The sequence below is a fragment of the Ipomoea triloba genome, chromosome 11 (assembly GCF_003576645.1).
Source record: "Ipomoea triloba cultivar NCNSP0323 chromosome 11, ASM357664v1".
Lineage (NCBI taxonomy): Eukaryota > Viridiplantae > Streptophyta > Magnoliopsida > Solanales > Convolvulaceae > Ipomoea > Ipomoea triloba.
The window spans coordinates 11,292,616-11,304,962 of NC_044926.1; positions in this window are offsets into that span (position 1 = coordinate 11,292,616).

The window sequence follows — 12,347 nt, forward strand, 5'->3', positions numbered from 1 at the left end:
ATATTATATAATAATATTCGATGAAATTGGTTGGATCGATTATGTATTCTGATGCTTTCCTTTCTTGAATTAGAGCAAATAATAATTGTCCAATTACCTGTACGATGCACAAATACATTTTTTATTATATATTTAGATAATAAAAATAAAGATGAAATTATAAAAAATTCTAATATTGGATGTGTATATTTATTTGATTATAAGATTAGTGCAAAAGTATTACTCAATTAATTGAATAATATATGACTTATTTGTCTACAATTATCTCTAAAAGATCGATATGTAATATGACTTGTTATGTAATTATATTATATTATTACTAAAATAAATATGGAAAATGAAAAATAAATTAATTATAATTATTATAAAAATAAATTAAGCGAATAATGTTTAGCTTAATTACCATTATATTATAATTATTAGGTAATTATTATTACTCAATTACACTAATATATGTTCAATTATACTTTTATACCTTAACTATATTCATTTTCACCATATCACATTTAATTTTTTCTTCCTCCTCCATATTTGAATGAACTAATTGTAATTATTAAAAAAAATTTAACAACCCATGTTTGATTAATCTTTTTAAAGTTTAAATAATTTAAAGTTTTCAAAAGGAAAGTCTATTTAATTTTTTTTAAGTTTTTAAATAATTTTCAGAAAATTAGTAATATCATTTTCCTTTTCAAATTTGCCTAATTTCCGTTTTCATTTCCATTAGAATCTTTTTATATTTTGAATCAATATATAATTTTTTTTGTTATTATGAATTTAAAATTTATATTGATAGATTTATAATTAAAATTTTACATTTAGAAATTAAAAAATTAGCATTTAAATTTTGTATGATTAATGTACTGCATATGTATGTATTTAAAAAAAATTCCTAAATATTTATGAACACATATTTTGTTAATTTTATAATTTCATTTCCTTAATTATATTTCATATTTTATTGATTATAATTTAATTAAATTTCCAAAAATATTGCTACGGAAGAAATATTATATTTCTCAATGAAGTTAATTATATTAATTATAATTACCAAATATTGTGGCAATTACCATACTAATTTCATTAACTATATCAATTATAATATTTTTTCTATTCTAATATTAAAATATATTACCATAAATTAGCACTACATCTTCAAGGTGCTAAAGCAAGTCCATCCTGACATCAGGATCTCCAGCGAGGCCATGGGCATCATGAATAGCTTCATCAACGATATCTTCGAAAAGCTTGCCCAAGAGGCGTCTCGCTTGGCCCGCTACAACAACAAGCCGACCATCACTTCTCGTGAGATTCAGACCACCATTAGATTGGTTCTTCCCGGCGAATTGGCAAAGCACGCCGTTTCTAAATGCACCAAAGCAGTCACCAAATTTACAAGCTCTTAGATCAAATCATTTAAATCTGTGTTTCCTTTTGATATAATCTGAATTAGGTTTAAAAGCTGTAAAGTAGCTTGGATTTGGGTTTAATTTCGGATTATACTATTATCCACCTTCGACTATCAATGCATTAATCAGCATTCTGAAAAAAAAAATATTTAAGCACATTTTACTGTGTACGTCTCCCAACCATCTCACTATATACTACTTTTCCTGCTACGAGTTTGAATTGGGGGATTATTTTATGAAAGTTTTTTCATTTTTTACAGGTCATTTTGGGTAGTGAAAGTTAGCCATTGGAGATAATAAATCTTGTAATGCTTGCAACGGGGTTACAACCAGCGTCGCAACGAATGAGGTCAATCAAGATCAACAAACGAATCAAAGACACTACAAGAAATTTCATATTTAGTGACAATAGAAGTTGTCACCAAAACTATCGATTTTGGTCACTATTGAAATTAGTGACCAATTTTTGAAGTCGTCTCCAGTCGTCACTATATCCTCCATCACTATTGTAGTAGTGACGACTTTTGAAAGGTTGTCACAATTACTCAAGATTTTGTGACAATGTTTACGTACACTAATAGTTTTTGAGTGATACCAATAGTGGTCACAATAAATGTACAATTTGTGACCTAATATGTCATTAAAAAAAATTAATTTAGTGACAACTAAAATTGTTTCAATTAATTATTTTATTGTGACAATACTTTAGTCACAATAATTATACTTATTTGTGAGAATTGTTTTTGACGTAAAAATGATTATCAGTGACAAAAAAATTAATTTATTGTGACAACAAACATAGTAACAAATATTGTATTTAACATCGTTTCTTCTTAATATTTTAAACAAATACCCAAAACATCTTTAATATTTTTAATTTAAAAAAAAATTGATGCTTAGAAGCCTCAGGCTTCATTAATAATGAAGCCTGAGGCTTCTATTTTACTGCACATCCAATTTGAATTGGATGTGCAGTGTAAGGGGGCGTTGAGGTCCCCTTTTAATGAGGGAGCTCAACGCCCCTCTTCTCTATTTGATCCACATCACTTTTCTTTTATTTTTTTTAATTTTATTATTATTACTATTTTTTTGAGAAGTTTATTATTATTATTATTGTTGTTGTTGTTGTTGTTGTTGTTGTTATATATTTGATTTGATTTGATACAACTATTTTATACCAAAATTATACTAAGAGAATAACTCTTAATGTACAAATAATAAATTATTGTGGTTAGGAGTAATAATTCAATTAATTGAGTTTTTATTTTGAGAAATTGTTACTTAGCTTAATCAACCAAACTAAATTATACTTCAACTAATTCGATTAATTGGTCCATAATCAAATTTTTATTATATATAATTTATTTTATATTATATATTTGATACAACCATATTGTAAAAATTGTGGTACATTGGATGATTCTTAATGTACAAATAATTGACTATTGGTGTTAGGGTAGTCATCCAGTTCATTTAATAAATTTTGAATAAATTTTAGAGATAAAGACCCCATATTGATAAAAGAACAAGTAATCCCTAGGAATGACATCCTTAGTAACAACTAATTACTCGGTACAATTATCATAAATTAGTGACAGAATTTGAAATCAACACAATTATTGTAACAATTTAGTAATTTTTGTTACGGAATTATAGGGCGTCACAAATATTTGTAACAATTTCATCACAAAAAATGACAATATTAGTGACAATAGTTTTTTTTTTTCTCACAATTGTTTGTCATTTATAATGGTACTAACCAATTGTATTTTTATTGACAAAATATGTTGTCACAAATATTATAAACAAGAGTGACCAAAAAAACTATTTGTCACAAAAAGTATTAATATTTGTGTCCACATTATATTTTGTTATAACTACATTCGTTCCCGCCATAATTATAATGCCGCCAAAATGCACATACATTTAGTGACAATAAATAGTGACAACGTATGTTACGACACTATTATTCTAGTAATAGTGACAACTTACTGGTAATAAATACTTACTTGTCACAATTACCATACTATCAGTGACTAAAAAAAGGTTATCACAATTATTCCACATAATAGTGTCGAATTACTTTTTTGGTCACAAAAAGTGTATTATTTGTGACTAAATTACAAAGTGTCACAAAAGATTTGTCACTAAATGTCTTCATTCTTGTAGTGAGAGATAAGAAGAAATAGTCTGCATCAAATTCAAGAGTTAGAATCATAATAATCATTACTAAAATATAATGATATTCTTAAAATTCAAAGAATAAATTATTATTGACTTTTTTCTTTTGTAATTTTTAATTTGTGATATTAAATTATATTACTTTATTAATCTTAATTCTTTTAGATCTTTTAAGGAGTGCTTTCACCTAGATAAAAATCAATGAAAGAAATTGACCCTTGCACTAGGGATGGATCCTATATATTCAAATTAAATTTTGATTTCAAAACAAGTGCAACAAATTGATGGTATATATTTTACAATTACTCTTATTCACTTTACTATGATAAATGTCATATGCAATGACGATATTATATATTTGATGGTATACTTTGAATCTTTTCTTTCACCACTAGAAAAAATGACTTTCAAAATTAATTTAGGGTTGTACGGTTAAGAATGTTAAACTTTTTTTTAAATTATTAATCATTAATTATGACACCAGTGAGACATTGTATTAGATGTTTTATTAATTTACAATTACTTTTAAATACACTTAATCTCTAAATCTAATTATTTTTGGAAGTTAATCTTTGCCTCTCATGTTTTTCTGATCTTGTCTAACGTGTGCAATGATAAATTACCGAATTGTAGTATATAAATCTTCCGTCAATCGAGAAAATCGTTTATGTTTAGTTCATTTAAATTTAATAAATTGTTTAATTTTTATATACTTATGCTTTATAAACAAAATATCCTCTAATCTATATATATATATATATATATATATATATATAGGATCGCGTTCAGGTGCGAACTGGCCGCCCAGGAGAGAACTGCGAACGAATCACAGCGCGCCACGTGTCCGGAATGTAGTTGCACCTAACGTTATAACTAGGTGCACGTCATGTTATAACTAGGTGCACATAGGTGTACCCAGGTGCATAAATGTTAACAAGGTAAATTACTTGCACCTGCAAGTGAAAATAGGTGCACACGTGCAAGTAAAATGTATTACAAGTGCAAGTAAATTATACAATGAGCATCAATACTAAGTGCACCTAATGTTATAACTAGGTGTACCTAATGTTATAACTAGGTGCACATAGGTTACACCCAGGTGCATGAATGTTAACAAAATAAATTACTTGGTGCAAGTAAAATGTATTGCAGATTCAAGTAAAATGTATTACAGGTGCAAGTGAATTGTACAGTGAGCATCAATACTAAGTGCACCTAATGTTATAACTAGGTGCACTTAATGTTATAACTAGGTGCACCCTATGTTATAACTAGGTGCACCTAGGTTGCACCCAGGTGCATGAATATTAACAAGGTAAATTACTTGCATTTGTAAGTGAAAGTATTTGCGAAAATAGGTGCATGAATATTAACAAGGTAAATTACTTGCACTTGTAAGTGAAAATAGGTGCGAAAATATGTGCACTTGTAAGTGAAACTAGGTGCACTTTTAAGTGAAACTAGGTGCACCAAAGTTCCAGTTATTTACGAAAATGCCACCGCGTCATTTTTTTAAAATTGCATCTGATTCGTTGATTTGGACACGTGGACGACTGTGGAGCGTTCTCATTTCTTACCTGGGCGAGAGTTCGCACCAGAGTGAAACCCTATATATATATATATATATATATATATTAATTCATAGGCTCTAAATGAATGCAAAGGTAACTCACAAGTTCGCAGGGAAAACCAGGCTCTTCAAGCTGTCCTAAATCTTGGTAGCACATTTGGGTGCTCAAAAATCAATTGACAGATAGACACCGAGAAATTAATCATCAGAGAGCTTGCGCTGTAGGTTATGGATGAGATACTCCAAATGCCAAAACTAAAAGAGCCGTTTTGGATTTCTAGCATGGATCTCAATATAGTTGCTCTAGACAATAAAGAGTATGCATGTAAGGTTTTCCTCCCGAGCAATTATTGCTGAAACAGGTCTCGAAGGGTGTAAGACCTAGACTTCTTGTGAAAGCACAATAGTGAGATTAACTATATCCAGCTTATTGAGGCATTCATGAAGGTGGTAATTGCATTCTCTATCCAAATTAGTCATCCATATTTATAATAATCCATATAAACCAAGAGTGTTTGTTCACTTTTAAGTCTTTTAATCTAGAAGTTTTTAATTTTAGCAAGGTATCCTAAATCTTAACAGCACATTTGGAAGCATTAAAATCTATGGACCGACAAACACTAAGCAACTAGTCATCACCGAGCTACTAAAAATGGAAAATCTAAAAGAGCCACTTTGGTTTTCAAGCATGGCCCCCAATACAGTTGTGCTAGAAAAACAAGAGTATGCAAGGTTTTTATCCTCTACAACTATTGCAGCAACTATCCTGCGTGTGGTAATTACATTCCCTTTTAAGTCTTTTTAATCTGATCCAGAAGTGCTTTATATATATGTGTGTGTGTGTGTGTGTTGTATATCATATCTATTATACTTTACAATTAATGATATTTAAATGTGAATAATGATCGAGTTAATGAATCGTGTGCCTACTAAATACATGCTGAGTTTCAGGTGCCAACACCACTAGTTGCATCTTAGCACTACTTTGCCAGATATTGCAAGAAAAACACTAATTGAAAATAGACACTAGTAGATAATTTATATTGACAGATATATGTGCATGAATCAAGTAGGCAAATGCCTGAGGAAACCATCAACATGCATGCCTAATTGGAGTACTACCAAATGGGTATATGAAGGTAGAATTCATCCCAATCATCCATTTCCAATTAGATCAGCCTAGCATACAAATTTACTAAGTAGTTAATTTACATAATAGTTTATTATAATTAGGTTTTTCTATGAATTTTGTTCTAGATTACCTAGATTGAGCACATTGATTTAGACAACAATGATAACAAAGTTGTTTGGCATCTACAAGCCACAACTTGATTCTGGCATGACATTTGGAGTTGACAAAACACGGGATTACAATGTTGGATGAACAACCTAAATGTATTGCCTACACAATGTCTATAGACATTGTGCTATGGTAATACTTTCACATTGTTGATCCAACGTTGTAATCCAACATTTTGCTAGCTCCAAATGCCATGCTCGAATCAAGTAGTGCCTTGTAGATGTCAACAACTTTGTTATTATCGTTGTCTGCATCAATGTGCTCAACCCGAGTAACTTAGACCAAATGTCACATAAAAAACTAAGCATAATAAACTATTATGTAAATTAATTAACGACTTAGTAAATTTGTGTGCAGATCTAATTGGAAATGGATGATAAGGATGATATATTTACCTTTGTATATCCATTTGCGAGTTCTTCAATTAGGCACTCGGATGGTTTCCTTGAGCATTTGCCTATACTTAACTCATGCATATATATCTGTCTATAGAAATATCTACTACTGTCTATGTTCCATTAACATTTTTCTTGCAATATCTTGCAAAGTATTAGTTCTGAGATGCAACTTGTGGTGTTCGCACTTGAAACTTAGCATGTATCTCTGGTAGCCATACGATTCATTAACTCGATCATTATTCACATTTAAATATCATTAATTGTAATCAATTAAGTATAATAGATGTGATATATAATACCAATATGATATTAAAAAATAATACACTTCAAGATTAAAAAGACTTAAAAGGGAATGCCGTGCTCAAGATAGTTGCTGCAATGGTTTCACAAGATAAAAACTTTACATACTCTTGTTTGTCTAGCACAACTGTATTAGGATCCATGCTTGAAACCCAAAGTGGCTCTTTTAGTTGTGCCAATTTTAGTTGCTCGTCCATGGCCAACAGTGCAAGCTCGATGATGACTAGTTTCTCGGTGTCTGTTCGTCCATTGATTTTTGTGCTTCCATATGTGCTGCCAAAATATAGGAGACCCTAGGAAAATATATTTAAAATTTCTGGATTAAAAGACTTAAAATGAATAAACACTTTTGGTTTACATGTATTACTATAAATATGAATGCCTAATTAAGATAGAGAATGCAATTACCACCTTCATGGAAGCCTCAATAAGCAGGATATAGTCTATTTTTACTATCACACTTTGACAACAAGCCTCGATCTTACACACTTTGAGACATGCATGTTGCTGCAATAATTGTTCGAGAGAAAAAGCTTGCATACTCTTGTTTATTGTAAGTGTACAAATGATACACATGATAATATATATTCATTGGCATATTATTTGTCTAAACTTAGTTAGTCTTGTTAGGCTATTTTTTGGATTCTGTACTACGGTTTGTATCTGCTTCAGAGGATAACACAGGAGGATGTAAATATGCTAACAGAATTTGTTTTAAAGATGCAGTATTCAGGCAGTTTTTTGAAATTATGAGTGATATTATTCTACGATAATATTGAAGCTAAAAAATGGGGTTTGTTACATCCAAAGATTTCTTGCTACAAAAAGAGCGTATTTGCCAGCATACAATATGTTTAAACTTACTACGTTGTTTTCGTAAGTGATTCAAGATGAGGATGATAAGAAGTCATAGGTAGCATAAGTTCCATGGGTCATACTTGTGTGAGACCGTCTCACGGATCCTTATTCGTGAGACGGGTCGGGTCGGGTCGGGTCAAAGCTACTTATAAGAGAAAAAGTAATACATTTTTCATAATAAGTAATGTTGACAAGTGCCTCTCACTTATAAGGGCAAATATAATACTTTTGAGGAAAAATGTAATACTTTTAAACCGAAATATAAAAGTATTGTATTTCCCTTAAAAGTATTACATTTACCCTAATAAGTAACAAAAATTTTATTCCTGATTAGTATTACATTTGAGCATATAAGTATGGCATTTGTGTATATAAGTGTTACATTTGCATTTTGACCCGACCCGACCCGTCTCATGGTGAGACGGTCTCACACAAGTTTTTGTCAAGTTCGATATTTTTCTCACAACATACATGCATTATTTTTTCTTGGTCGGTAGTTTCTTTGCAAAAGGAGTTAAACCGCCATTAGCTAAAGCATAAAAAATTAAACCAACCTAAAAAAGGTGGTCATTCGGTGGTATAAATATGAGTTAGGTCCATTATCAATTTAGACCGGGTCAAATTGGATTTGAATTTTCAATGAGACAAAGAAATAGATATATTGTATGCTCAAAATGGATAATGAGTAAATGAGAAATTCATTATCAAGATATATACATTTGAATTGGAAAATAGAAATGGGAAAGGAAAGGAAGAAGCCCTTGCCCTACATTGGAAAGAATATAGAAATGCAGAAGACTTTATTTGTGTTTAAAGAATTTGTATTTTAAATGTAACGCAACAACACAGAAAGCACGGAAAGAGAGAGAAACTATAATAGGGGCTCGGTTCTATGACCACTTATTTGGAATGGTAACAACTGCATCATCAACACCACATAATAATTGACATTATTGTTGTTGTTATTATTATTATTATTATGAAGAAATCACCATCTTGATCCTCAATTATTTCACAACTATCAATGTAGTCTCTAGTTTTCATTTTCAAATAATAATTATATTCTCGTATTGTTTAAAATCTTTTCAATTAAACCTTTTGATAATCAAATTGAAGAAACTATAAAAATAGAGAAATTACAATTTTAGTCCCTCAAAAGGATTAATTGACGAAGTTTTAAACAATTTGAGGATCAATTAGTTAAAATAGAAAACTAGGGACTACTGACATATTTTTAATTTGTTTAGTAGTGATTTACAAAATCATGAATGCTAAGAAATAAAACGGAAATTGTAATATATAGAAATGTAAAAAAGAAATTAAAAAGAAATATTTATGATACTTCTTATTTTAAAATTAGGCAGGTGTAAATATATAGAGTGGTCATATGCATGTATGTTTAATTTGTATGTGTATGTATTCATGTGTGAATACGTATGAGTAGTTGTACGTGTAACATGGAACTGCAAGAGACAATAGTTATGTTATTACGGAATTTTTTTGATGTGTATTTAATTTTAGATGTCATGTAACACACAAGCATGGAAGAGAAAAAACTGTACAAATAAGCAAATTTAGGAGAATAATTACTAGCAAAAAACTGTTATGGATCATTATGTCATCAGAAAGCTAACTTAAAGAGACTTTGATGAAGACAACAAATGCTAATTCAATGGCTTTGGGGGTGAAAAATAGCTTAGAAGTCAAAACAGTTGCGCAGATTTTCACCCAAATGGTATCCACGGGATCAATTCTGGCAGACCCACTAGAATTCTCCCCGTCATATCCATCGCTGACAAAACAAAAACAAACTAACCCTTTTAGGAATTGTTGTTCAAACAAATGGTGGTGAATCCTTGACAAAATTAAGGAAATTGAGAACATAAAGCTGACATATAGTCGTAATTTAGTATGAATTTGGGAACATATCAAGGTTTGAAGACAAAATAGACTAAATCAAGGGTAATTTATTTGAAGTCAAATTGAACAAAATAGGATGAAAGTCGGATAATGAGCTTGCCACGAAGGGTATCACACTAACACGCTCGTGATGCATGGTATGAGAGAAACTTTAAACGTGGCCTCTACTATCCGGAAGGGTATCAAGCAAGTAAGGAGCTTTGTGAGACCAACTTTAAAATGCAACCTCTCCTATCACGCATTCCTACTTGGTGTTACGCTCGTGAGAGAAAACTTCAAAGAGTGAATCATAGCCTTCACAAGGCTTGTCATGCTCATGAGAGGCCTTGTGGCGCGCCTGGTCTAGGAGTATAAATTAGGAATTTTAGTACTCCATTCGTCCCATTTTATCTGTCATACTTATTATTCATTATTAGTCAAACCAACTCTTTTTTTTTTGTTTATTTTCTTTATTATTTTTTACTTGTTTTTAAATTTGATTTTTTTTTTTTTGTGTTTAATAGTTTGTACTTTTAGTATAGTTTCTAAATATATAAATTTTGTATACTAATAATATTGAACTTAATATTATGAAAAATTGAATTAAAAATAACTTCTCTCAACCTACTAAAACACAAAGAGTCAATAAAGCCTCTACTAAGGCTCGACTCCTAAACTCTTAATCTAAATCTAATTACCCTTATCACAAGTTCACAACCAACTAACCTATTAATACTAGTTGTACATACATTGTATGACTACATATTCATATAAATCATTTTTAAGCATTTATATAGTTTATAATTACATAAATCATGTTTCATAATTATATATTTACATGATTATAAATATTATTATAATATAGAAGTATATTTGAAAAATAAGCAGGTTGGCGAGTTGGCCCATTTAGCCTACTAGTATATGGGTTGGGTTCATGTTCCCAACCCCACATACAAAAATGGGTCTGGTCAGAATTGGCTCGTTTTACACATAACCGTGACGGACAACCCACATGGGCTGAGGCTAGCCTTTTCTGAGAGGAATTCATCTATCTACCATTGAACTTTTTTGTTCGAGGAAGAAAAAAAAAAAAAGAAATTGTGGTTGACGTTCACGCTTGGTGCATAGAAAGTGGTTGCCAATTAGTGGACATCCTCTGTCTCTTTTAAAAACCTTGCAAACTCTTACTTGGCAAAGAGACTCCCACAAAAAGAGCCAAAAATCCAACGACTAAGGCAGTTAGACCAAAGACCTTGTGGTCTATTGGCACCCAGTTTATACTCCCACATGGAAGGGAGTGCGTTCGAGTTTCAGTGGAGGCGACTGTTGACTCTTTGTGTTTCATTAGGTTGAGAAAGTAGCTATGAACAGATATCTCATCTATTCCACTTATCATCCCCATCCACATTTATCTTTCTTACTATCATTTAATTATACTAACCAATTACCAATATTTATCTAAACACATTTTAAAATTTTATATAGAATAATAAAAGAAAAAATTTGGCCAAACAAGATTAGGGTTTAAGCATGTAGCGGCGATAAAAGGGGCGTATTAGTCATTTTGATTATATTTCATAGTTTTAGGGGTTATTATCTACAAAATGTGAAATTTATAATCTCCACACTTTGACACAACAAGCATGTTGAGGCGGTAGAAGGGTGTATTAGTCATTTTGATTATATTTCATAGTTTTAGGGTTTATTATCCATCGAATGTGAAATCTAATGCTCTAGGATCTCCATACATCGGCCCAATAAGATTAATTAGGGTTTAAGCATGTGAGATGGTAGAAGGGTGTATTAGTCATTTTGATTATATTTTATAGTTTTAGGGTTTATTATCTACAAAATGTGAATTTTATGATCTCCACACTTTGACCCAACAAGGTTAATTATGGTTTAAGCATGTTGAGGCGGTAGAAGGGTGTATTAGTCATTTTGATTATATTTCATAGTTTTAGGGTTTATTATCCACCGAATGTGAAATCCAACGCTCTGGGATCTCCATACTTCGGCCCAATAAAATTAATTAGGGTTTAAGCATGTTGAGGTGGTAAAAGGGTGTATTAGTCATTTTGATAATGACAAAAAGAAAAAAAAAAAAAGAAAACAAAAAAAAAAAAGATAAAAACAAAATTTTTTTTTAAAAAATAGACGCGCCTAATTAAAGTCAAACAACACGTCCCTAATTTCATTCCCACCCCTTTATATATTTCATTTCTACCATTCAACCTCCACTCTAATCACAAAACTCAACTCAACTCCTCTCTTCTTCACTCCCATCTGCCCAAATTTCCCGATGGCCTCTGGTAATGAAACTGCCGCCGCTTCTTCCTCCATGGAAGAAGGAACCGGAGGTTCCCAAAAAGCGGCGTTGGAGGATAGGTGTTAGGGGTATTAGTATGTGTTAGGGGTATTAGTGTCATTCA